This window comes from Microcaecilia unicolor, chromosome 3 (assembly GCF_901765095.1).
Source record: "Microcaecilia unicolor chromosome 3, aMicUni1.1, whole genome shotgun sequence".
Taxonomy (NCBI): domain Eukaryota; kingdom Metazoa; phylum Chordata; class Amphibia; order Gymnophiona; family Siphonopidae; genus Microcaecilia; species Microcaecilia unicolor.
In genome coordinates, this window is record NC_044033.1 from 305368259 (window position 1) to 305394748 (window position 26490).

A 26490-nucleotide genomic window follows, 5' to 3' on the forward strand; every position below is an offset into this window, starting at 1 on the left:
CAAATACCCTAGGCAGCCATTGTGGATGAGCAGCAAACCAGAAGTTACATAAATAGCAATCCTAACTTTGCTTAGGTAGCTGTTCAGGTGTTGGCACCCGCATAATTTCCAGGTAGCAGCCTGAACCAATATGTAGTCTTCACTCCCTTCTCCCATTGCCCAAAAAGCAATAGGTCCCCTCCCTCTCTCTTGATCCCCCAAAGAGAAGTAGACCCCCTTCTTCCCAACCACCCTCAAAAAGCAACAGCCCCCTTCTTCCCAAACTCTCCAAAGAGCAATAGCCCCCTCCTTCCCGATCCTCCACAAAGAGAAATAGGTCCTCTCCTAAAGTCCCCCAAACCCCCCAACCTGTGTAGGCCCAATGGGCCTACTTTAACCTTCCCTTGTGGACCAGAGAGGTCTTTGGGGCAGGTGCAATCCGCAGTTGCTCCTACCTATACAGGCTGCGGCCTCAGAATAGTAGTAAAGAGTCTACTGTAACCTCCACAACAGAACCAGCCTACCCAGTCAAAACTGAACTGCAATGATTTTGCTACATACTTTGCCAACAAAAATAAAGTCTCTTCCAGGATTCACAGGCAGTTTCACCCAGTCTCCTGTCAGTTAGCTAGGCACACACAAACTTGCCTCCTCTTTACACAGACATATGGGATTCTTTTAACCCAATAACAGATAAAGGCCTTGACAAAATCCTAAGAGGCCTTCTGGCTATAATATTTATAGACTAGTAAAAAAGCCCCATTTCTGATGCAAATGAAACGGGGGCTAGCAATGTTTTCTTCTGTGTGCATGTGGGAGTGTGTGTGTCCCTGCCCTCTGGCGTCTCTCCCCTCCCCCCTCTGAGTCCTTCACTGTTACAGAGCCAGCGATTTGATTTCGTGCTCTGCTGTTTTCCTTCACTGACTGTGTTACAGAGAGGGCGGGGCAGACACTCATAGTGAAACCGGATATCTCGCCCCCTTCACACTTCCGGCTGGAGGCTTCATAGAACGTTGGTTTTGCCTTTTATATAGAGAGATTATTTTATCAGTTTGGCTTTTTGGTTTTACTGATCATATGCATTTTGTCTTTCTTTCTGTATTTTGTATTGTTTTATGAACATTAATAAACTTAATGTTTATAAAACATAGAACTTAAAAAAGGACTGCTATTTATGCCATATTACATGCCTAACTACACAGACACTGGCACTGAATATTGCCAGCACCTGCATAACTCTTGTGGTTAGCTGGGGTTTCAATATGTAGGTCAAAGTCTCCCATAAGAACATAAGCACTGCCATACTGGGAAAAAAACAATGGTCCATCAAGCCCAGCATCCTGTCTCCGACAGTGGCCAATCCAGGCTTCAAGAACTCGACAACCACCCCCCCCCCCCCACACACACACACACAAGGAAACTCAAGGTGACCGTTGTAATTAGATCAAGGAGTTCTTGCACAGATGTGGTGTTATGAGGTGCTTGGTATACCATGAGCAGCCAGATTGGTTTTCCTTCTTCTAGCTGGATTAAAACAGATTCTGATTCAGTTTGATGGGTGTTGGTGACTCTGCGTAGTTTGACTGTGTCCCAAGTCAGGACTGCAACCCCTCCACCCTGTCTCGCTGGGCTTGGCTAATGTTGGATGTTGAAACCTGTACATGTATGAACACCATTATTCTAAAAATTCAAATATGTAATTGGCATGTAAACATTAGCTTATGTCAGGGGTGGGCAACCACAAAGATCCACATAAATGTCAGTCCTTTCCCTAGCGGGCCATACACAGAAAATTAACAAATGCACCATACAATTCACTACAAACAAAAATCAATGTGATGACTGAATGAAGATAAATTATTACCAGAACAGTCTGTTACAGTTGCTAACACTGTCAAACAAGTCTTCTCCTGTTGATATATCCTTCAACATTCCACTGACGACAAAATTCTACTCTGTTCTATCTGGTTCTTTTATATCGCCTGTGTTCCTGGTGGGGATTCATGGCGGTTTACAGAGAAGAAGGCCTCATCATATGAGGGAATAATAACAGTTTGATTTTTGGAGTGTACTGAGTTGGGATTATTTATCAAAAAGGTAGGTCTTTAACATCTTCCTGAAGCTCATATAGGTTGATTGAGTTTTCAGAGACAGGGGTAGAGCATTCCATTGACTTGCCCCCTGGAACGGGAATGATTTTTTTAAAACATACTGTATTTTAGTCTAATATTTTTTGTGGAGGGTTAATTCAGTGTGTGAGTCCAGAGATAACAAAGGTTATTAGTGGCATGAGATAATTCTAATAAGTCAATCAACTCTTTGGCATTAGAACTAGAGAGGGACTTGAAGATCATGCATATCATCTTGATACTTTTGTGATTGGTAACCAATGTAGTTCCTTCAGAGTGAGGGAGATACTATCAAACCGACCCAAGCTGGAGATCAGTCTGGTGGCTGTGGTCTGCAGAAGCTGCAGTCGGGTTTTTAGCTTTTGACTAATCTGAGAATATAAGGAGTTACAGTAATCCCGTTGGGGGAGTAGTGTAGCCTGTGCCACAATTCTGAAGTCTTCCTTCCGTAGGAAAGACCTGATTGCACACAGCTGTCTGAGTCTCAGAAATCGCTTACGCAGAGCAGTGACTTCTTGTTTGAATGTGAGGTTGGAATCTAGGATCACTCAATACTTTGAAGATTTCTCAAAATATAGGCTTTCTCCAGATGCTAGGACTATGGGGGTATTTGTGATGTTTTCACCGAGCCAGAGCATTTTGGCTTTTTGTTTGTTTAGGTACAGATGGTGCCCAATAGTCCAACCATCAATAGAGGAGATGTATTTGTTGATAGTACTCATTAAACTGTCAGATCCTGTCGCCAGTGGGCAGAGAAGGAAAATATTCTATGCATATGTTAGTAGGGTGGTTTCTCCCCCCCCGGAAAAGAGATTACCCAAGGAGCTGAGATAAATGTTGAACAGTGCTGGTGAAAGGGGGAATCCTTGGGGCATGCTGCAGCCGGGGTTCCAGTTGGGTGATCTGTCTGAGTGTCCCTTGACACTGTATGAGCTATTCCTTAGGAATTTATCAAACCATGTCAGTACATTACCTAACAACCCTATTTCGGATAGTTTAGATAAGAATATGGTGTGGTTTATGGCATCAAAGGCTGCTGATATGTCGAACTATAGCAGCCCTGGCTTTAGAACCTGGCTTAGAGCCTCTTTTACAAAGCTGCTCTATCGATTCTCGGTGCGGCAAATGAGAGGGAGCCCATTCAATTCCTATGGGCTTCCTCTCATTTGCCACATGGGACTCGCTAGTGCGTCTTTGTAACATCAGGGTTCTTTTGATGGTTGTTGGGGGTGACCATCTCGTAAGCGGACTAGGTTCTATCCGCTGGGACTTCCATTTGTATATTATCGTAGGAGATAATTGCTGGTTCAGAATTGTTTGGAGTGGAGGTCTGTCTAATTTTCTTTACCTTGTCTTGAAAGAACTGTGCTAGCTCTCTTGCCTTGGGTTGTAGGGATCTTGGAATCATCAGAACACTATCAGTGTTAGTTAAGAACCCGTAGACCTTAAATAAGGTTTTGGATTGTACTGTTTGGGATCTTGCTAGGTACTTGTAACACTGATTGGCCACTGTTGGAATCAGGGTGCTGGGCTTGATGGACCTTCGGTCTGTCCCAGTATGGTAATACTTATGTACTTATGGATTGACTGAGTTGGTGATTTCTTGGCCGAAGAATTCTTTTTTGGTCTGTACTATTTGATGTTTGTACTCTTATTTCTTTTCTCCAGCTTGCGTAGGCTGAACTGTCCTTTGTCCTTCTCCAGGTATGTTCTAAGCAACTGCAGTGTCTTTTTTTTTTTTTTGCTAGTGAGTTACAGAACCAAAGGTTTGGTACCCACCTTACTTATTTTTCTCTGGCCGGAGCTTCATCCTCAAAGGTATCTACTAGGGCCCAAAATCTGGTTGGGTCTATCTTGTTTCTTTGCAATTTGACTGTCTTCTCTATTGGTTTAGGATTTGAATTGTTATTTTCAGATAAAATGAGAGGGAGAAATGGTCTGACCATAATAGTGGGGATCAGTTTAGGTGGTCCAGGAGAATGTGTTCAGAGCTTCTGGGGGAGGCTAAGTCAAGTCCAGTTTGTGGCTTTTTGTGAGTGTGGCTTTCCCAGGATCAAGTGTCAGGTTCAGGGATTCTAAGAATGTTGTGAATAGTTGCATGCAAGGGTCTGTGTGGTCTTCTAGATGTAGATTGAGGTCTTCTAGGATCAGTAGGTCTGAGCAATTCATGGCAAAGTAAGAAATCTGTTCAAATAATTTATCTTGGGCTTTTTGCCATGGCTTGGGTGGTCTGTAGATTAGCAGCAGGCCTAGGGGGCCCGTCTTTGACAAGGATGACAGTTTGCAGGCCATGATTTCCAAATAGTCATTGCCATAATATTGATCGAATTTGACATTTAAGAAGTCTCTGTACAGCAAGGCCAACCCTCCTCCTTTCTTATTTTGTCTTGGATAATTTACGGCTTTAAACCGGACAGGCAAATGGCAAGGATATGTGGTGAACTGTAGTCTGGGATCCATGTTTCAGTTATAAAGATGAGGCCTGGTAAGGATTCTGTAATGAAGTCTAGAATGATAGTGGCTTTTCCACAGATTTGACCGTGCATGGAAGGACAGACAATCAATCATGGTGTAGTCTGTATCCATTTGGGGGGACATGACACAGTTGATCCTAACTACATTTTGCTGAAGTTTGTCTCTTTAGTGTTTTCTAGTTGGTCTAAGTATTGTGCTAGTGTGGACTGGGATTTGTTTGGGGCATTTAGATATGCAGTTAATGAGGTTATCTGGTTTATTTAGGCGGTTAATGACTTTTGTGAAGGCCATTTTCTTCCCATGGTTTCGCGGGCCACATAAAATTCAGTGGGGGTCCACAGGCAGTCTGTGGGCTGCAGGTTGCCCATCCCTGGTATATGTTGCAGAATTACACCCCCCCTTAAAGCCTATATTTTATAATACATATGCATAGGTGCCAATCCTGCCCCTGGGAACACTTTGACTGTTTAGATTTTTTTTTTTTTTTTTTGGGGGGGGGGGGGGTGGATGAATCCAGAGTAGTGAAGAAGGGCAGTATCTTTCTCATCTCCTTCCCCCCCCCCCCCTCCAGTCTGGCCTGAATGGGTCCAGAAGGATACAAGGTTCAAACATCCTCCTTTCAGATTCTGTCTTGCTCATGTACATGCATTCAGTCTCTAGACCACACCCCAACCTTTCCACATGATCAACTGTAGTTTAAGTAGGGCAATTCAATAAGATCTTTTTAAACCTTTATATTTAACTAGAAATGATCACCCATGTAAAGCTGGACACTGCAGGGACTCCCAGACTGGTCATTCTTATCCATCACATGCTGCAGTGATGGCTGGGGACCTACAGCCGGAAGGAGTTCCTCCTGAACCTGATTCAAGGCACCTTATACCCAATCAGCAGGCGTGAAGATAATTTTTATAACTACACACACATGTGAAAAATAATAATAATAATACTTGTCATTTGTATGACTGTACTGGATGAATGCACCACTGATAAGTATTCAGCTACAATGGGAATTTTAATATAATCGATGCTACTTTGGGTAATTGTTATCAGTTCTGTAGTTTGATTCTAACTCAACTCAAGCTATTTGGTGAGGCGAGAGATCAAGGCCTGTAATGCAAAGTAAAGTAATTTTATAAGGGCCCCCTAGGCAGCAAGAAGGCGTATAAATCATTTCCATAGATGGGCACTTAAACCACATAAATGACCTCTTATACAATACTAACGTGTAATTCACATTATTTGCAAGGTGTGTACTTTGACTGTGGGCATACATGTGAGCAGACATACATATATACACACCACTTATAAAGTACTATAATTTAGACATGTTCCTGCTAACACCTAGGTATAGAGTTTACATTAGCCCTAGGGAAATGACACCTTAAATCAAGCCGTGTTTTCAGCCAGTTGTGCTAATATTTTAAAGCAAAGATTTAAACAGTGCTTTCAGCAGGTGCCCTATTATGAAATATATTCCATTTTCTTATTTACCACCTGCAAGCTTTATGCATTTCTGTCTCCAGAGGGTTCTCAATCTCAGCTTTTACCCAAGATGATGGAGGGTTAAGGGTGGTCTTTTTACTAAAGCTTGGCTTGAGTTATCTGCAGCAGGGTCCAAAGGAATAAAATGGGCCCTGCTACAGATAACTTGAGCTAAGCTTTAGTAGAAGACCCCCTAAGTGACTTGCCCAAGATCACAAGCAGTTGTGGTGGGATTTGCACTGGGCTCCCCTGGTTTTCAGCCGGGTGCTGTAATCATTAGGAATCTCCCAAAATGCCACTTGGATGAGATTTACAATCTAATCACATGATTTGCCAAATATTAATAAATTGTCAAAAATGTATATAAAGCAACAAGCTATTTATTGATTTTTTTAAAAAAGATTTTTTACAGTAATGTTCCACTTTCACAAAGACTATTATCTTTTATAAATAATTTTATCTACTTCAAAAAAACACAAATTAAAATTAAAAGAAAGTAGACTACTACAACCCTTTGCTGTAGAATTCAATAAAAACATTTTTGTGAACAAAGGAAAAGGAGTTCATCTATTCTGCCACCAACAGGAAAAAAAATCATATATTGCCTCTTTGTTTGTTGTTTTCAATAAGAATACTTTCCAAAAGAGTGCAAAAATGGCATGAAATGGCAGAAGGCCAAGAGTGGCCCATCCAAAAGAGTGAGATTTACCACTACAGTGAGTGTGTTTGAAGGCTCTAATCATTAGGCCTCTACCCACTCAAATTACCAAATTACCCTTAATATGTCCTTGCTCTAAACAGCTTACAATCTATGTGAGTATCTGAAGCAACAAGTCATACAGTGAAGTGCCCAAAATCACAAGAGGGAACATCACAAGAGGGCAGAAGCAGGAATTTGATTCCTGGCTTTTTTAGTGCTCCGCCATCACTCTTACCACTAGACCATTTCTTTCTCTCTCAGGAAGCCATTGAAGAGACTTCACTTAGAGGCCCCTTATACTAAGCCATGATAAAAAGTGGCTGGTGCTGTTGTCGGTACGTAGGTTTCCCATGGGATGTGGCCACTTTTAGTGTGGCAGTAAAATGGCTGCATTTCCATATTTTTCTTTAATGGCCAAATGCTAATTTCTCAGTTAGCGCTTGGCAATTACCAACATCTATTTTGTAGGCACTAAGGGCTGCTGCGCTAACCCCATAGTAATTGGGCAGCGTGCAGCAATGTGCTGTGCTTCCTGATTAGTGCAGGGCATGCCTACTCTCCACCCATAGTCACACCTTCTGAGCTGAAAAATAAAAAAAAATGTTTTTCAGCATGGGATTAGCGTGCTCTGATGGACACACTACCACAGAATGCCTCAGCATGTCCCATGGCAGTGCTTTTTGCAGCATTGCAGGCACATACTAGTGCTTACATGGTATAGTAAAAGGACCCTTAGTATATTGTATGCAATTTTGGACCTGACCCTTTGAAAAAGATATGAGAATGTGCAGAAAAATGGCTGCAATAACAGTACAAGATGTGCACTAGAAGCCACATGCATAGGTTCCTCGGGAAGTGGCAGTACGCACATAGGGCCGGATTCAATACATGGTGTCTAAAGTTAGGTCAACCAAATCCAAAAGTAGAAGTGGACCAAAAATACTCAGGTGAGTAGTAGACAAGTCTTTATTGGGCACCACTTATGCATCAGACCCAACACGGAGTCGTGTTTCGACAGGAAATGCCCTTCTGTCTCAGGGGTCACGCACTAAATATAAAATAAATAATACAACAAACATTTGAAAATTCAAAACTGCATAAAGCAATAACTTAAACATTTTTTAAGTATAAATAAAAAAAACCTGTACAAATAGCAATAGTGCAAACAAAGGTTGTATGAATGATATTCCAGTAAAACTTGGTAGACAAAGTAAAAGGTGTAAGTATATTAAAAATCATAATGTTAAGCAAAAATATGCTTACACCCCTGAGGCAGACAGGTGTTTCCTGTCAAAACATGACCCCATGTCGGGTCTGATACATGAGTGGTGCCCAATAAAGACTTGTATACTATACATCTTGCTGCAAGAGTATGTTTGGTCTACTCCTACTTTTTGATTTGGTTGTTCTGCATGTAGGGGTTTTCTTTCCTTTTTGGTTTTAGTGGTGTTGCCTAAAGTTAGACGACAGAAAGATCTGTGCTAAATTTGTATTCTATAAAGGGCTCTCCACACCAAGCACCCCTTATAGAATACCACTTAGCGCCAGTTCCCACACCCAACTTTGAGAATGAGGATTACACCTGCTGAAACCTGGAATAAATCCTGGCATGCAAGTAGAGCACACAGCTCAGGAATCCTATAACACTGCACATAAACTTCTGGAATGCCTCTGACCTACTCATGCCCCTCCCTTTTGGATTGCGCATGAGACACTTTGGCCGTGCAGTGTTACAGAAGAGCAGGTAGGCAGATGCCTGTGTAAATCCAAATGTGTGCCCATTAATGCCAATAATTGATTGTTAATGGCTTGTTAACTAGTTAATTTGCATTCGCATCTGCCCTGCTCACCCAAATTTGGGTGCCCTATATAGAATCTGGGGGATAGTATCCACTGTGCTGACTCAGCTGGATTTTTAAAGCAAAAACATGTGGCTTGGGAACCCCCACCAGCCAATCCCCAGGGAGTGGGGATTTTGGATATAACTCACACTTTTTTAGTTTTAGATGCTGATTGACTTATACCTGAATAATCTGTACTGGCTCCTGTCTGGGTACTGGAACTGAGGATTCAACTGTTTGGTGACACCCAGAAGTTGTCCCGGTAGAACGAATATTCAGTGCTGTGCCTGTTAGTTAATTGGGCACAGTTAAGACTGCTTCCAGTGGTGTAGTAATGGAGGAAAACATCCCCGCCCCCTTACTAAGCTTCTGTTTCGCCTCTGCTCTCTCCCCAGCATGTATCATAAATCCAAAGCTCCACCAGTGGAGGGCTTCCTGCCTGTGTGCTGTGCTGCCACTCTTCTCCCCCCTCCCCTCCCCATGCAATACTGGGTTTTTGTACAAGGTTGTATAAAAACCCAGCATTACATGGGGGGAGGGGGAGCGGATGGCACTGCACGGCGCAGGGGCAGAAGGGCGTCCACTGGTGGGGCTTGGGAACTCACACCAGCCAAGTGCCTCAATTTGGGGGAGGGGCCTGGAGTGCCCACTGCAACCCTACCAAGACAGTACCCAGGGTGGTCCATTTCCCCATCCCCCTTTAATACGCCATTGACTGCTTCTTATGTGGTCCAACATGCCTGGCTAGTTATCCGAGCATCAGCACTGGATATTGGAAGTGCCCAGATAACTTCCAGGTCTACCATTGCTGTTTCCAAGCACTCTGGCACTAACTGGATAGTGCCATGCTGCTCTGCCCAAATATTCAGCAACACTGTCCAGGTAAGTCCGTCCTATCTGGGTAAAACCCACTGAATATTGATCCCCCGAATGAATAAATCAAGATGCTCTTTTTTTTCCCTGTTTGCTGTTTCCAGATGTTCTTCCCTTTGAGCGCATGTTTAGCAAGGCCTAGTACCATTCTTCTAGCTTTGGTGTCTCATGTGACTGTAACAGTATCATTGGATAAGACAGAGTTAGCTTCAAAGCATGTGTCCCTGTGAAAGACGTCCCCAACCATAAGGCCTGACTTTTCCTCATCTATGCACTTATTAAAATACGTGTAGCACAGTGTTACCTACATAACATGTACAAAGGGAAGGGCAAGGGGAAACAGCCTGCATCTGAGGAGCGGTCAGATGAATAATTGGAACCACGCGCCACAGCTATTCAGGATTTAATAAGATTAAAATTAATTAAATTCATAAAAGTGCCATCTATCAAGGCTGCTGACATCTCTAGGGGAGAAAGGGGTGGGGGAGGGTAAAGATTCCCCTAAAGGGCTTGTCCTTAACAGCAAGGTCAGCACCTCCCCATTACCCAGTCAACCTAAACAGAATGGCTTTCAACTGGGGCTGTAAACATGAAGAAAGGCCTTCTACACAAGCTGTAATCACAGGCACTATGTAACACAGGAGAGCTGCCTTCTATTTGGGCAGGCTACCTAAAGGAAAACTGCCTTCTATTCAGCTTATAAAGATGTGCTAAATGGAAATGCTCCCTGTAGAGGCAAAACGGAGGCAGCAATCCAGTAAGCCAGCTGCTCTTTGGTCCAGGACTTTCAGAGGCCTCAGTACTAATGGCCATTTGCTTAAATACCCAGTGTACAGTATTTGTATGTGCAATCATGATACTGCCTGTTCTCCCTTAAAAAAAAAAAAGGTATTAAGGGGCCTATTTACTAAGCTGTGTTAGCTGTTTAATGCAGGAATTACTGTGTGCTAACAATCAGAAGCGGAGCCAGGTTGATAGCGCGGGGGGAGCTAGAGCGGATTTCTGCTGGCGCTGGCGCACATTTTCAATGCAACACATTGAGAAACAAATAGGTGCTGGCGCCAGCAGAACTCTGTTTGGGGGGGAGCGGCTGCTCCCCTGGCGCCCCCCCCCCCTAGCTACGCCACTGCTAACAATTACTGTGAGATACCATTCATTCTTAGCATGTGGTAATTCCTACATTACACATCTAGGGCTAGATTCTATATATCACACCTAAAATATTGGCGCTGAAAAAATACGCCTAGGTGTATACTATAAACTACACCAAAAATTAGGCACGGTTTATTGAATACGACTAGAGCCCATTTCCCATGATTAAATTATGTGCAGCATGGGCATATTCTATAACACTGCGCATAGATTGAAGGAATGCCCATGACCTGCCCATGCCCCTCCCACGGCCGTGCCTCCTTTTCAGATCAGCGTATTAGAATTTACACTCACTTTATAGAATACGCTTAGAAAGTTATGCCTGTAATTCTAATTAAAGCCAATTAGTGTCAATAATTGCTTGTTAAGTGGCAGTCATCACAACACGAACAGATTTGTGTGCACAACTTAATTCGCACTATTTAGAATTTGGGGGGGGGGGGGGTAATGTGGAAATTAACATTTTGGGGCATGAAATGGCAAACATGCCAAGAGTGGTCCATCCTAATGAGTGAGATTGAATGCCAATGAGTGAGGTTTTTCTTGCAGGCCCTAGCCGTGTTTAACACTAGCTCTGGCAGATGTACATTCCAAAAACTGACATATTCTAATCAATACATAGAAAATAAAATTATTTTTTTACCTTTCTTGTCTGATCATTTCTAATCATGTTGGTCCCAGATTCTGGATTCTGCTTTTCTCTTTCTTCTTTTAACTCTCTTGCCAAGGTCTTCTTTTCTATTTGGCATTTCTTCTTTCTCCATGTTCGCCATCAATCTTACCTCTGCATCCCTTTCCATCCTGTCTGGCATCTCTCCTTTGTGTCCATAGCTCTCCCCCACTGACCTGTATCACTCTTTTATCCCTATCCCCCTATCCAGCTTATAATCGAAAGAGAAAAATGCCTATATTTCGACCCAAATCGGGAGATGGGTGTTTTTCTCGCAAAGGCGCCCAAATCGGTATAATCGAAAGCCGATTTTGGGCGTTTCCAACTGCACTCCGTCGCAGAAATGAATAAAGTTGACGGGGGCGTGTTGGAGGCGGGACTGGGGCGTGGTTATCAGCCGAGAAGAGATGGGCGTCTGTAGCTGATAATCGGAAAAAAAAAGGCGTTTTTACCGCGATTTTGGGTCCGGTTTTTTTTACCCTTTTTTTTTCACGAACAAGTCCCAAAAAAGTGCCCCAACTGACCAGATGACCACTGGAGGGAATCGGGGATGACGTCCCTGGACTCCCCCAGTGGTCACTAACCCCCTCCCACCAAAAGAAACCCACTTTACAAACTTTTTTCCCAGCTTGTATGCCAGCCTCAAATGCCGTACCCACCTCCATGACAGCAGAATGTGTATGATCCTCTCACAGCCTTTCCCTGGGTCAGATGTGGCTCTCAGGTGCACTACAGTGTCACATCAGCATTGCATTGTGGTGGGTTTAGGGTATTGGGCTCCGTGATTTCATTAGCTTGTGTTACAGTCTCACGATGTTGGTAGTTGGTAGGCTCTTCTCCCATGGTGCTTTTCCCCCTGCCTACTGGGTCAGAGTGTGCCCTGTTGTGTTTCCTGTTGTAGTCCATGCGGTAGTGGCCATTTTTGTAAGCCAGTTTTAGTTCCCTTTCCTGTGTTAACCACGTTACACAACTTAGTTCTTACCTTGAATGTGGCTGAAAGAGGGCATTGTACAGCATTCTGCCAGCTCTGACCTACTGCTAATCTCAGTACCAGGGAGACTCGTTGCCAGTGGGGCACAACCTCTGCAGTTAACTGTGAGTAAACGTGCTTATTCCAATAAAGGACGTTTTCGGAGAGATTAGTCTTCAGGTTTCAATTGGTGTGCCAATGTTATACAGCAGCAACAAGTCCTAGAGGCCTGCGTGTATGCAGGTCCCTGGAGCACTTTTAGTGGGTACCGCAGTGCACTTCAGGCAGGCGGACCCAGGCCCATCCCCCCTACCTGTAACACTTGTGCTGGTAAATGGGAGGCCTCCAAAACCCACTGTTCCCACATGTAGGTGCCCCCTTCACCCCTAAGAGCTATGGTAGTGTTGTACATTTGTGGGTAGTGGGTTTTGGGAGAGGGGGGTTGGGTGCTCAGCACCCGTGGTAAGGGAGCTATGCATGTGGGAGTGTTGTCTGAAGTCCACCGCACTGACCTGTAGGGTGCCCAGTTGGTGTCCTGGCATGTCAGGGGGGGCGAGTGTACTATGAATCGTGGCCCCTCCCATGACCAAATGGCTCGGATTAGGACGTTTTTGAGCTGGGCATTTTTAGTTTCCATTATCGCTAAAAAAAACAAACGCCCTGCTCAAAAACGTCCATTTTTTTTTAATACGGTTCGGCCTGCCCCTTCACGGACCCATTCTTGGAGATAAACGCCCATGGGGATAGGCGTTTGCGTTCGATTATGCCTCTCCACGTCTCCAGCATCCCCCCTCTGTATCCCTATCCCCTCAAGTGTCCAGCATCATCCCTCTGACTCTATTCCTCCACATGTCTAGCATTGTCCCTTTGTGTACCTATCCCCACCATGTCCAGCATTACCCCTACTGCTGAACAATTAGGAACTTACTTTCAGGGAAAATAGATCAGATCAGATACATCTAAACAGTATGATCCTGATACTTATATGAAGTATTTTCAGTATTCTGGAATTATAGTGGGTAATTGCTGGTCAGATTTCCATGAGATTAAATGGTCTGACATGGAAATACAAATGAATAGATTGGGAAGATCTTTCTAGTCTCCTAGATCACTGTCCTATATATTTTATGCAAACTGCACCCCCCATAATTTTAAACAAAGGTTAATTGAATGGCTAAGAACTTCGCTTGCATTGGGCAGGTTTCCTGGATCTATGGGAGATATTCTTCTCACCCTATAGTCAAAGATTTTAAAGTATCTTCTTCACTGGTGTCCAATTACAAACCAGTTGCGTCTACCCCTTTTGTGGTAAAGTTGATGGAAGATTTGGTTGCTTTACAGTTAAGGGGTCATCTGGACAAATTTGATATTCACAAATTAAATATAAACGGGGAACCCAATAATCTATAGGCACTAAACACAATATTTAGACAGTTAGATGTATTAGCACCATGTAAATATACATCAATAATAAACACTAATAATCTGTGATATGATGAATGAATAAATAAATTATAAAGTGAAAATGTGCACAGTTCACCAACATAATCACCTACCAACAAAGTGAAGTGAATTTACTTCTTTGTAGCTTCATTGCGTGCCCCCTAGTCCTAGTATTTTTGGAAAAAGTAAACAAGAGATTCATGTCCACCTGTTCAACTCCACTCATTATTTTATAGACCTCCATGAAAGCACATAATTGTCAGAAAAGATATAAATTAGCAAATACTTTCTCTACTACAGATGCCAAGACTGTTCATTCCTAGAAATGAAGGAGGAATGGGCCTGATAGAAATAGATTCTACATGTGGAGCTGCTATTATAGGCCTCCTTAACAGCATCAACAGATTCAAACACGCAAGTGTGTCCAGGATCTATCTCCATCTTTAAACTTGAACAAACATTCTGATTAATAGAAAGAAAGAGTGAGAATCCAACAGAATTTGCAAACAAGATAACAAAAAACAAAACAAAACTCTTTAAGGACTCAAACCAACAAACAGAAAAACAAATGACAAATGCACAAATACAGTGGAATGTACAAAGTGTTACTTCAAAGCATAAATAGATCAAAACCAGACATGTGAATGGTTAAAGTGAGGTGACTTGAAAACTAAGGATGAGAGATTAATAGCTGCAGCCCAGAACAGCGGTTTACAACTGAAATGTTTTACAGCAAGCACAGAAAAAAGAAACATATCAAGATTCTATATGGAAAATTGAGAAACAAGTACCCTATCATAGCTAGCTGCAGCGTTCTCAGGGGCAAATATCTGTATGCAGAAAGACACGTTTAAGCCATTGGGAACTTTGTAAACACTACAGCACCTGCTGTTCCGGAAAAACACTGGGTCGTTACCCCGAGACAATTATGGGGAATGAAGAGGTTATGATCACCCTGGACATTTCTATTCCAACTGATAAGATGTTTGGGGCCAGATTCTATATGTGACGCTTAAAAAATACGCACAGAAAACTTTTCCACCTAAGCGCATTCTATAGACGGTGTCTAGATTCAGGCATGGTATATAGGATATGTTTTGCTGATATCCTAGTGTCTAAAACAACACACATCCATATACACCAACGAAAATGTGGCGTAAATCCCGGCACATGGATTTAGGCACAGAGGGGCATATTTTATAACAATGTTCGTAAATTTTGGAACACCGTGAAACATCCATTTCCCTGCCCATAACCACGCCCCTTTTTGCACGCATTAAAATTTAGGCACAGTGCATTACAGAAAGTAGAGTGGAGTAAAGGAGTGGCCTAGTAATTAGAGCACTGGGTTTGACAGCCAGAGGTGGCTGGTTTTAATCCCACTGCTGCTCCTTGTGATCTTGGGCAAGTCACTTAGGGTCCCATTTACTAAGCTGCCTAAGCACGTCAATTCAGAGCTTCCAAGCGGTAATTTCATTTTTCATGTGCACCGGAAAATAATTTTTATTTTCTGGTGCACGGCGGAAACCAGGTGGTAATCGTCATTCTACGCGCATAGACGATTACTGCACGGTTACTGTGTGAGACCTAAGTCAATGGGTGGCAGTAAGGTCTCAAGCCCAAAATGGACACATACCAATTTTTATTTTGCCGCACATCCATTTTTGGCAAAAATTTTTAAAAAGGCATTTTTTACCGGTGTGCTGAAAAATGGATCTGCACGCGCCCAAAACATGTGCCTACACTAGCGCAGCACGTTTTTCAGCACACCTTAGTAAAAGGACCCCTTAACCCTCTGTTGCCTCAGGTATCAACTTAAATTGTGAGTCCTCCAGGAACAGGGAAATAACCAATGTACGTGAATGTAACTCACCTTCAGCTACTAATGAAAAGGTGCGAGCAAAATCCAAATAAATAAATCAATAAGAATGCACTTAGGAAGTTGTGTGTGTAAATTCTAATTAGTGCTCATTATTGCTTAAGTGCTGTTAATGACTCTGATTGGCTTGTTAAGCCAATTAGTGTTGTTATAGAATACGCTTGGATTTCAACGTGGAACACTGGGCACCCTATATAGAATCCAGGGCTTGATGCAAGAAAATCAGACATAGTAGTGAGAAGAAAAACATGAGAATGACATTGATAAATACAGTTGTCAGTGCCAAGAGATTATGCCATATATCATGTGGAGAAAGAGAAGATCCTCAAGTGCCAAGCAATGCAGTCAAAGACCAAGAAAACGGGGCAGAAAGATGCAGAAAAATTCCCCATCATACTGGATTTCACAGGTTTAATTAAAAGGAATTTTCAAATACCCCCTTCTGCTAAGGTCATACCATTTAAGCATCTACTAGACAGTTTGTTTTCATATCAGACTGTTAACATGTGGAACAGTTTACCCTTCCAAAATAAGGAGTGGGACTCCAGTTTTGGCTGTGTCTCTCACGTGGGACTCTGGTGTTCTTTCCACTTCTGTGGTCCTCTCACAGTTTACCCTTCAGCATTAAACAGTAATGTTTTATTCCTCTTTTTAAAGAAAACGAAGACTCTTTTCTTTCATAAATATTTAGTTCAGAAACATTGTTAAACATACTCTCTGCAATGTCTTTGGAACTACCATACTGGTTGATGATACTATCAGGTGTATTTTGGCTAGATCTCCAGAAGAAGCTACTTGCGAAACAGGTCCCTGATGGGACCTTAGCCAATTTGCTGAAGAGTATACGGTATTGTACAATGAGAGCACATAGTGCATAACTGTTTGAGGACTGGATGGTGTCACTGTCTTCACTTACAGTGAATTCAGCGTCCAAAGCTAAGTGCTTTTTGATATATTTGTCGTTGGTAGTTCCGTAGATGAAAATTAAAAATTGTGTTTTTGTTGGAGCTATCAAACTATTGGGGGAGGTTTTTAGACCCATGATTACTTTTTGACCGAGTGCATTGCTCAATGGCCTCATTCAACTGGGAGCCTCAATATTGTTGGCAACGGTCTTTATGAGGTCTTTTCCTTCCTATTTTTGACAATTTTTTATAGCAAAATTTTGATAGTATTTTGCACATTCCTGTGATTTCCTTTTTATGCACCAGTGTATTTGTTTGAGAATTTCTCTATTCTATAACACTGTGCATAAAGTTTTGGAACAACCACGACCCACCCATGCTTCTCCCATAGCCACACCCTCTTTTGGGATCTGCGCAGTAGAATTTGCGTGGACTATTACATTATGGAATATGCTTAGCGAGTAGTGCATGTAAATTCTAATTATTGCCAATTAGTGCTGATAATTGCTTGTTACCATCCAATTATCAGCGCTGATTGGCTTGATAGCCAATTGAGTTGCATGCACAAATCAGAATATGCCCAGATTTGGGTGCATTTCTCTAGTCGCACTATATAGAATCTGGCCAATAATGTATACATCTAGTGGCACTATAGAAATGATTAATAGTAGGATAGATCCTTTCACTTTTTAGTATTCTTTACACACTTGTTAGTCTCCAGGGCTTTTTCTTTTTTGCTTTTGCTATGTTTCTGTGTCTATCTCTTATAATGTTATTATAATAAGCTCATTAAGTAGAGGGGAACCCTCTACAGCAGTGTTTCCCAAGTCCAGTCCTAGATAACCCTTTGCCAGTCAGGTTTTCAGGATATCCACAATGAATATGCATGGAAGATTTGTATATAATGGAGGCAGTGTATGCAAATCAAGTTCATGCGTATTCATTGTGGATATCCTGAAAACCTGACTGGCAAAGGGTACTCCAGGACCAGACTTGGGAAACACTGGTGTAGTTGCATTAATTGGTTAGCACACAGATACCACTTAAGCCCTTATTGCGTACAAGCAGGTAGCACTAAGCGTTCATGTGGTAATTTTTTAAAAATGTCTGTGCACTAATGACATTAGCATGTAGCCATTAATATAAAAAATGGATAAAAGCCATTTTACAGCTGTAGTAAAAAGGGCCTTAGTGCGCCCTTGTGTGGGTCTTTCCCACTTTGTCAAAGGACTGCAAAGAGAAGAAAATGACCAAAATGGTAAGAGGTCTCTATCAGATGAAAAGACTAGAGGTCCTAGATACATATACCCTAAGGAAGTGTTTCCCAAGTCCGGTCCTAGGGTACCCCTTTCCAGCTAGGTTTTCAGGAAATCCACAATGAATATGCCTGAACTTGGTTTACATACACTGCCTCCATTATATGCAAATCTCTTTCATGCATATTCATTGTGGATATCCTGAAAACCTGACTTGCAAGGGGTACTCCAGGACTGGACTTGGGAAACACTGCTCTACAGTCTGTGTGCCATGAGCTACAGTAAAGAGAGTATTTTTAGCCATAGACACTCTAATCTGATTATTTATCTGCCTTCAGGGTGATTCTCAGTCCCATCCAGCTAGAAATCCATTACCCAAATGTACAAGTTCATGCAGGTCTGGATTCTTGAACAAGCAATGCAAGAAATGGCCAGACTGGTCACAAATCTCATAGGTGCTGGAGTGCTGCTGCCTCTTTCTGTGTTTAAAACTGGGCTACTGTCTTGTGTAGTGGTATCTACCCCGCAGTAGTATCAGCTTCTGGAAAGAAATTCAGCGCAGAGCCCGCTACTCGTGTGGTTTCCATGGTACCAGGAATATTCCCCATCAAAAGGAAGAAATGAGCCATCGCAGGGTATGTCTCCGTGCAAGGCTTGCAATTCCTGTGCTGAATTTCTTTACAGGAGTTACCGTTACTGAACAGAGGAACCACTATGCAAGACAGTGCTGGCAACTCCGAGGTAATGATGCCAGGAGAGGGAAGAATGAGGATCTGGGTAAGGGTGATCCAAAGGGGGTGGAAAGGAAATAACCCTCGGATAATTTGGGTGGGGACTCTCTGCCGTTGCCTATGGGTACCCTTATGTCAGATCTGGTCCTGGCGTATCCTGGGCTAAATGTAAATCTCTGTTTCTGATGTTCAAGGCTCTTAAAAGAACTGGGCCAGAGCAAAGAACAGAATCACCCTCTATCAAGGGATAAGGTCCTCCCAAGGGATATCCCTGACCACACACTCTCCAAAGGACATCATGTGATGTGATACCCATCAAACAGCCTTCTCCGGAGTAGCCCCCACACTCTGTAATGCACTCCCAGAAAGGTTTCACTTAACACAAATCTATCTCTACTTCAGGAAGTAAGCGAAAGCTTGGCTCTTCTCCCAAGCCTTTAATGGAAAAAGTAACTAGCTAGCTGGTCACATACTCAAGAACTAACACCAGCTGCACATACTGTAGCAGGACTTGCTTATCTGCTCCTACTCTAGCTGAGATCATTTTCATGCACTTTTCTGACTCCACATGCCACTTTCTTAGTCCTCTTATTTCTGTCTAACTCATGTTACTCTATCTTATCTGTCTATATATTCTACCTTCGCTTACACCCTATGTTATCTATTTGATTTGATCTGATTTATTAAAACTTGATTAATTGTCTTTCCTCGGAAAGATGAAGATGTACAAATTCCATAAAATAATGAGAAAGCATGTAAGAATGCCAAATTTAAAAGTAAAAGAAAGAAAATAACAGGAAGAAAGGAATAGAGAGGGAGGTAGAAGGAGATTGCAGAGCTAGTAGATCCCTGGAGAGCTGTCTGGTTCCAGAGGTACTTTAAATATAGGATAGGAGCACTCCATGCAAATAGTGCAAGGGAGGGAGTTCCACACCGAGGGAGCAAGCCAGAAAAAAGCACAAGCTCCAGTAAATTCATAATGGGCTTCTTTCAGAGAATGAAGGGATCTAGTTGGGGTATAAGGGATGAAAAGTATGAAGGAGTGCCAGAACAGTGTATTGTATGGGTAGGAACTAAGATCTTATAGTGAATACAAGAGACGTGATAGGTAACTAATGCTGCTGAATAAGAAGAGGGGTGATGCTTTAATGTATTTTGTGTTGACACTTCAAGTAGCATGTAATGCTATAATATGTATTCTTGTTTGAATATTTTACTGTATATATTGCCCATTTCCAGATTATACTTGCAGTAAATCACCTTGGGCAAATTTCTTCAAAGAGGTGGTTAATAAATCCTAATAAATAAATTAAAAGTAGTCTAGTGATTAGGGAATACCTGCATGCATCTCACATTAAGCTATAGATGAAAAAGGTGTTATTTAAACCCAATTAAATAAATAAAATAGCTCCTTTTTCAGGTAGGCCATAGGATGTGGAAATTACCCAAATGTACACAAAACATTTCTTTCTTTTCCACAGGCCTCTCTCCACTCCACTTTCACTCATATCATCTCTCCACTTTCATTCATTACATGCACTCTTGCCTCTAGGGAAGGGAAAGGATTTCCCTTCAAGGGCCAAAGGTTGTTATTTTCACACACGAACACACAAAAGGTCTTATGAATGCCCCAAATATACTTCACTGAAGACTTAGCAAAACATATCCTTCTTTGAGGTAGCTTTTCTTTCCAAAAATGTACAGTATTGCTCAAACACCATTTCGGTATAGTCATACACCATACATCTTCTCAATCTGTATCTGTGATCTCTTTACACTTTCTCTCATGTCTTGTTTCCCAAGTGCTGGGTTAAACTATTCCCTTCAGCTGAGGTTTCTGTGTAACCACACAAGGGCTTTTCCCCTCCACCGCTATCAGCTACCCACAGATTTTCTCCACATGTAGGCACTGGGACTTAGCACTTGTGGGGTCCTGTGCAGACCAGTTTGGTGTATATCCCTCCCCCTTGTACAGTTCAGCATCTCCCTCCCCCTCCCCAATCCTCCTTCTACCTTAAAATTTGTCTCTCTCAGTCTCTCCATGTTTAGATGTCCGTAGCAGTGGCAGGAATTGACATATGCTGCCTGTGACCTGCTTTGGAGCCTTCCCTCTCACCTGTTCCACCCATAAAGAAACTAGAAATAGTGTCAGGGTGGGTGAGACAGGTCAGAGGAAAGCCTCCAGAGCAGGCCACTGGCAGCCTATGTAAATCGCTGCCATTACCGATGACATCTAATAACAGAGAGAGACAAATTTTAAGGTAGATGTGGGGATTGATAGGGGGGTCAGATGGCGAACCATGCGGGGGGGAGCAGAGGGAGATGCCTCTAGGCAGAGGAGAATAGCAGCAGCAGCAGCTAAGAAATCCAGGGGGGTAGCATGACCCACTCGCCCATGGGGGTCCCTAGGAACATGGGGCCTGTACTGTTGTCCCTGTCGTCCTTGCTTAAGGCCTGCCCTATCCACGCAGGAATCTCCCACTCAGTATCTCTGTCCTTTAGTCAAGTTCTAAGTTGCTGTTTTTCCCCCTCTTTCATTCCTTCTGTGTTTGTAGTCCAAACGTCTGAGTTCACTCCTTGTTTTGTACTCAGGCAGAAGAGTGGGTAAAGCCTCGGGTGGGGTGGGGGGAGTTATCAACATGAGGGGTTATGTATTTTACCACAAGTAGGTTATTTTAGCCCACACTTTCCTTGTAAAATAACCCAACTTAACAGTAGGCCACATTCATAACTTCCTCCTTCAGTATCTTCCCACATGCACTTCAAGAAGATCAAAGGAGGCTTTTTCACAAGACATAAAATAAAAGCAGAGCAGAAAAAGTAATGCACCTGTACCTCCAGCCAGTACAAAGGAAATGGAAAGCAAAATCCATGCAGCTAGGGGTCTCTCTTTTATACAGGATTAGGCAGAGCTACTATAGCCATCCCAGAAGGGGATGCTCTAGCAAAGTGCTTTACACCTCCTTTCTCCACCATAGTGGTATGGGTCCTGTTGTAAGGAACATACTGAGCTAGTGAGGATCTCAAAGGGATCCTTGCACTAGGACTGGAGCAGCCCATTTTGGGAATAAAAAATCTGGAGCCATCTGGCATCTCTAGAAGCTGAAGACCTGGGTTCTACTGCCAGCTCCTTGAACTGTTTGGGGCAGGGAGCACTTACTGTTCAGGGAAAAACTGGATTCACTTTTCTCCAGCCCAAAGAGACATTGATACTGCAGACTGGAGGATGTATTGGTTGGGCTGTGAAATGGCACTGATGTTCATTCATATATAGCTGCAAACTGCAGAATACATTTCGACAGATGCAGAACATTGCAAATCTGTATGTTTAGAAGAGATGATCTGTATTTCTCAAACAGTAAGCTTAATCTACACTAGTACACAAGAGGGGCTTGGAAAAGCAATAACCCTGCTACAATACACACGGAAGCATCTGGAAGCTTTGACTGCAACTGGGTGAAATAAAGAAACAGAGAAACTTGGGGACAATTTTCAGAGCAACCCACCCAGGTGCAAAGTGCATGGCTACTTTGCACTAACAGAGTGTGCAGATTTTCCAAGGGAAGTCCATGAATGTTTTCCCTGTGGAAACTATGCACAAGTACAACTGGCTAGCAGACTTTGTACCTGCTTTCTGTGTGGGTTGAACCCAGCCTGTGTACATGCAAAAATGCTAAGTAAATGTGCTGTTTCCTTATTCTGCCCAAAACATGCCTCCCCTTAACCTGGCTGAAAGTGTGTGTGGATATTGGAGGTAATTGTATAACAGGGCACTGATGTTTAGATGCCATACATCTGCACGTAGTGAGGCTATACTATCAGGATACTTACACATAAGAGTCCTTATAGAATGCTTACTTAATACTTACATAAACTGGCATTAGCATGCTAGAAAATAGGCATGCACGTTTACGACTATTCTATGGCTTGGTATAATACTCAAACAAATGGCCACTTTTAGAAAAAATTTGTTGGATACCACAAAAATATAATCCAAACTGTTCATATGTATCCAACTAGAGTGTACTCATACAACTTATCTAAACAAGTCCCCTCTTAAAACAACAGAAGTTAAATAACCATCAAATCACATTTCATTTATTCTTCTCACTGACCTCAGCGATGTTCGTTGCCAGTAGACTGTTGTTTTTTTATGGCAACGTTATCAACATCCCAACATCTTCATAGGTCAGCTATATTGACTTCTTAATTTTTCAAAACTTATTTATATTTAAACTTCTGTATTTAACTTACCTTTTTAATCCATCTTTCTTCGGACCCAGGGGTTCAAAATGTCCAACATGAAGATGTTGGGATGTTGATAACATTGCCATAAAAAACAATAGTCTACTGGCAACGAACATCGCTGAGGTCAATGAGAAGAATAAATGAAATATGATTTGATGGTTATTTAACTTCTGTTGTTTTAAGAGGGGACTTGTTTAGATAAGTTGTATGAGTACACTCTAGTTGGATACGTATGAACAGTTTGGATTACATTCTATGGCTTGTGCAAACGTATGTGTACAACTTCCAATACTCTCTAAATAGTCTGGGTAGATGTTGGTCCCTGCCCATGCTACACCCCTGAGCATGCCCCTCCAGGGGTGTAGCTAGGTGGGGCCACAGGGGCATGGGCCCCCAGAGATTTAGCCCTGCCCCCCTCTACTTTTGACCCCCCTGCCACTTTTGACCCCCTCCCCCGCTGCTGCCACCGCCACCACCGACCCTCACCTGCTGCTGCCAGGTACCTTTGCTGGCGGGGGTCCTGAACCCCCACCAGTTTTAGTCTTCTTCAGCGCCAGTCTCCGGCGCGTTCACTAATCTGTGCTGTGAGTCCTGACTGATGTCCTGCATGTTCGTGCAGGACGCCAGTCAGGACTCACAGCACAGATCAGCGAATGCGCCGGAGACTGGCGCTGAAGAAGACTAAGGCTTGTGGGGTTAGGGACCCCCACCAGCAAAGGTACCTGGCGGTGGCGGCGTGGAGGGGAGGTCAAAAGTGGTGGGGGAGGGTCAGCGGCAGCGGGGTCCGAAAGTGGCAGGGGAGGGTTGGTAGCGGGGGGGGGGGGGGGTCGGCAGCTGGAGGAGGCAGGCTAAAATGTGCCCCCCATCTTGGGCTCTGGAACCCCCTCCCGTTGAGGTCTGGCTACGTCTCTGCTCCCCTCTAACAATTACATGCTAAACTATTTTAGTACTGCTTAGGCATGCTACTGCCATTTATGCATATTATAGTACAAGTCAAATATGTTGTCATTGATATCATAATCTACCCTTTAGAAACCACCATAAAAATTCTAGGAGTAATAATTGATCAGCAGTTATCGTTTGAACCTCAGATACTTAAAATAGTATCCAATATCTTCAATTCAGTATAGAAACTAAAAAGATTGAGACCATACTCAATCACTAGTACTATCTAAATTTGATTATTGTCATGCCATTTATGCAGGATTTAAAGTCTCGCTACTGAAAAAATTACAAACAGCTCAGAACACAGCGGCTTCCCTTGTACTCAGAGTTCCCCATTACTCCAAAGCGACTTCTTTATTATTAAGTTACACTGGCTTCCAATAAATGCATATATAACATTCAAACTATGTGTATTTGCTTATCAAATCATATATGTTCTGTCTCCATCTTATATGAAGAGCCTTACTGAATTACCAATATGTAATGCATCTAGAAATTCTAGAGACTTTCTGGTTCTCCACTTCCCAAATTATAACAAGATAGAAAAAAATCCACAATAGTGGTTTCTCCTACCAATGTACTAAAAGTGGAATTCCCTTCCCAAAAGATTAAGTCCTATAAATGACTATCTTACATGTCGTAAACTATTAAAAACTTAGTAGGTTTATCTCTCAATGCCGAAGTTACTTAATTCACTGGATAATCTTTAAGATTTTTCATTCTTGTTAATTCTACTATATTATTCTCATTAATTGCATTCTACTATCACAAGCTTTGAATGTATATTTAATGCAACGTAATCTGAATGTTGTCAATTGATTTAGGTCCCTGTTTACAAAGGCGCGCTAGCGTTTTTAGTGTGTGCTAAAAATTAGTGCATGCTAACAGTATAGATGCCCATAATATTCCTACAGGTGTTTACAAAATTTGTGCATGCTAATTTTTAGCGTGCGCTAAAAACACTAGTGCACCTTTGTAAACAGGGACCTAAACCAATTGACAACGTTCAGATTATGCTGCATTAAATTTGCATTCAAAGCTTGTGATAGTAGAATGCAATTAATGAGAATAATATAGTAGAATTAACAAGAATGAAAAATCTTAAAGATTATCCAGTGAATTAAGTAACTTCGGCATTGAGAGATAAACCTACTAAGTACGTTTTTAATAGTTTACGACATGTAAGATAGTCATTTATATGACTTAATCATTTGGGAAGGGAATTCCATCTTTTAGTACATTGGTAGGAGAAACCACCATTGTGGATTTTTTTCATAAATGCGGCAGTTGGATGCAGAAATGCAACTATTGCATTTCTCTAAGAATAGTCAGGATGCCCCTAACATGTTCTTCCCTTCCCATGTTAATGCCATTTTGTATTTGCACATGAGAGAAGTAGGCACACTGTTTATAGAATAGGCATAATAAGAACATAAGAATAGTCATACTGGTTCAGACTAATGGTCCATCTAGCCCAATATCCTGCTTCCAACAGTGGCTAATCCAGGTCAAAAGTACCTGATAGAAACCCAAATAGTAGCAACACTCCATGCTACCAATCCCAGGGCAAATAGAGGCTTCCCCCAAGTCAGTCTTAATAACAGACTATGGACTTTTCCTCCAGGAACTTGTCCAAACCTTTTTTAAACCCAGATACGCTAACTGCTGTTACTACATCCTCCGGCAGCAAGTTCCAGAGCTTAACTGTTCTTTGACTGAAAATAATATTTCCTCCTATTTGTTTTAAAAGTATCCCCATGTAATTTCATTGTGTCCCCTGGTCTTTGTACTTTCTAAAAGAATAAAAAATCAATTCACTTTTCCCTGTTCTATACCACTCAGTATTTTATAGACCTCAATTGTATCTCCCCTCATCCATCTCTTTTCTAAGCTGAAGAGCCCTAACCTCTTTAGCCTTTCCTCATATGGGAGGATTTCTATCCCTTTTCATTTTGGTCACTCTTCTTTGAATTTGTTTCTAATTCCGCTGTATCTTTTTTGACATATGGCATAAGCAATGGCAAATTACAGCCAATTAGTGCTTAAAGCCAATTATTGGTATTTATTGCCAATTTATTAATTATGTTACACATGTAACTCACCCTAGTCTATGTGTACTTAATCTCAGCAGCCATTTATAGAATTAGAAGAATAAGCTGCTTTCATTTAGGTAGCTTGTTATAGAAGCCATTTTACCTGGGTAAATGTTTTTTGAATATTATTCTCATAATGTATAACCCACCAAGTATGCATGCTTTATTTTCTGGTTCAGTGCCACAAACCCCAGCTGGTCTCTGACTTCCCTGTCCTGCCCTGCAGCTGCTTCACAACTCTGGGCTTATCCCAAGCTTTCTTGATCAGCGTTACTATTTTTACTTCCAACACTTCCTCTGGAAGGGTGTTCACACTCTGTGAGGAAATATTTTCTGATGGTCCTCCTAACAATTAAATTGATTTTCAGTTTAAATATTTTGGCAATGGTACTAGGGGAAATATAACAAGGGTAAGCCATGAAAAATTGTACATTTGGGTCAAGAAAAGTAGGAAAGTTGACTGCTGTTAATGGGAACAACAATTCATATTGCCATGTTGCCCCTCCCCCCTCTCCGAGGGCCGCAGAAACAGCTAATCCTCCCCTCTCCATAAAAAAACAAGGCTAATAAATGTTGGCACCAGAGTCTTTTCTTTAAAAATTAAAAATAAAATACAAGGCCTACCTGAAAACCAGATGATTGCAAATGAAACTGGACAAAATGAGTTTGCTTTCTCCTGAAATGTAGCAATGCTTATTGTTCATGACATCTAAATT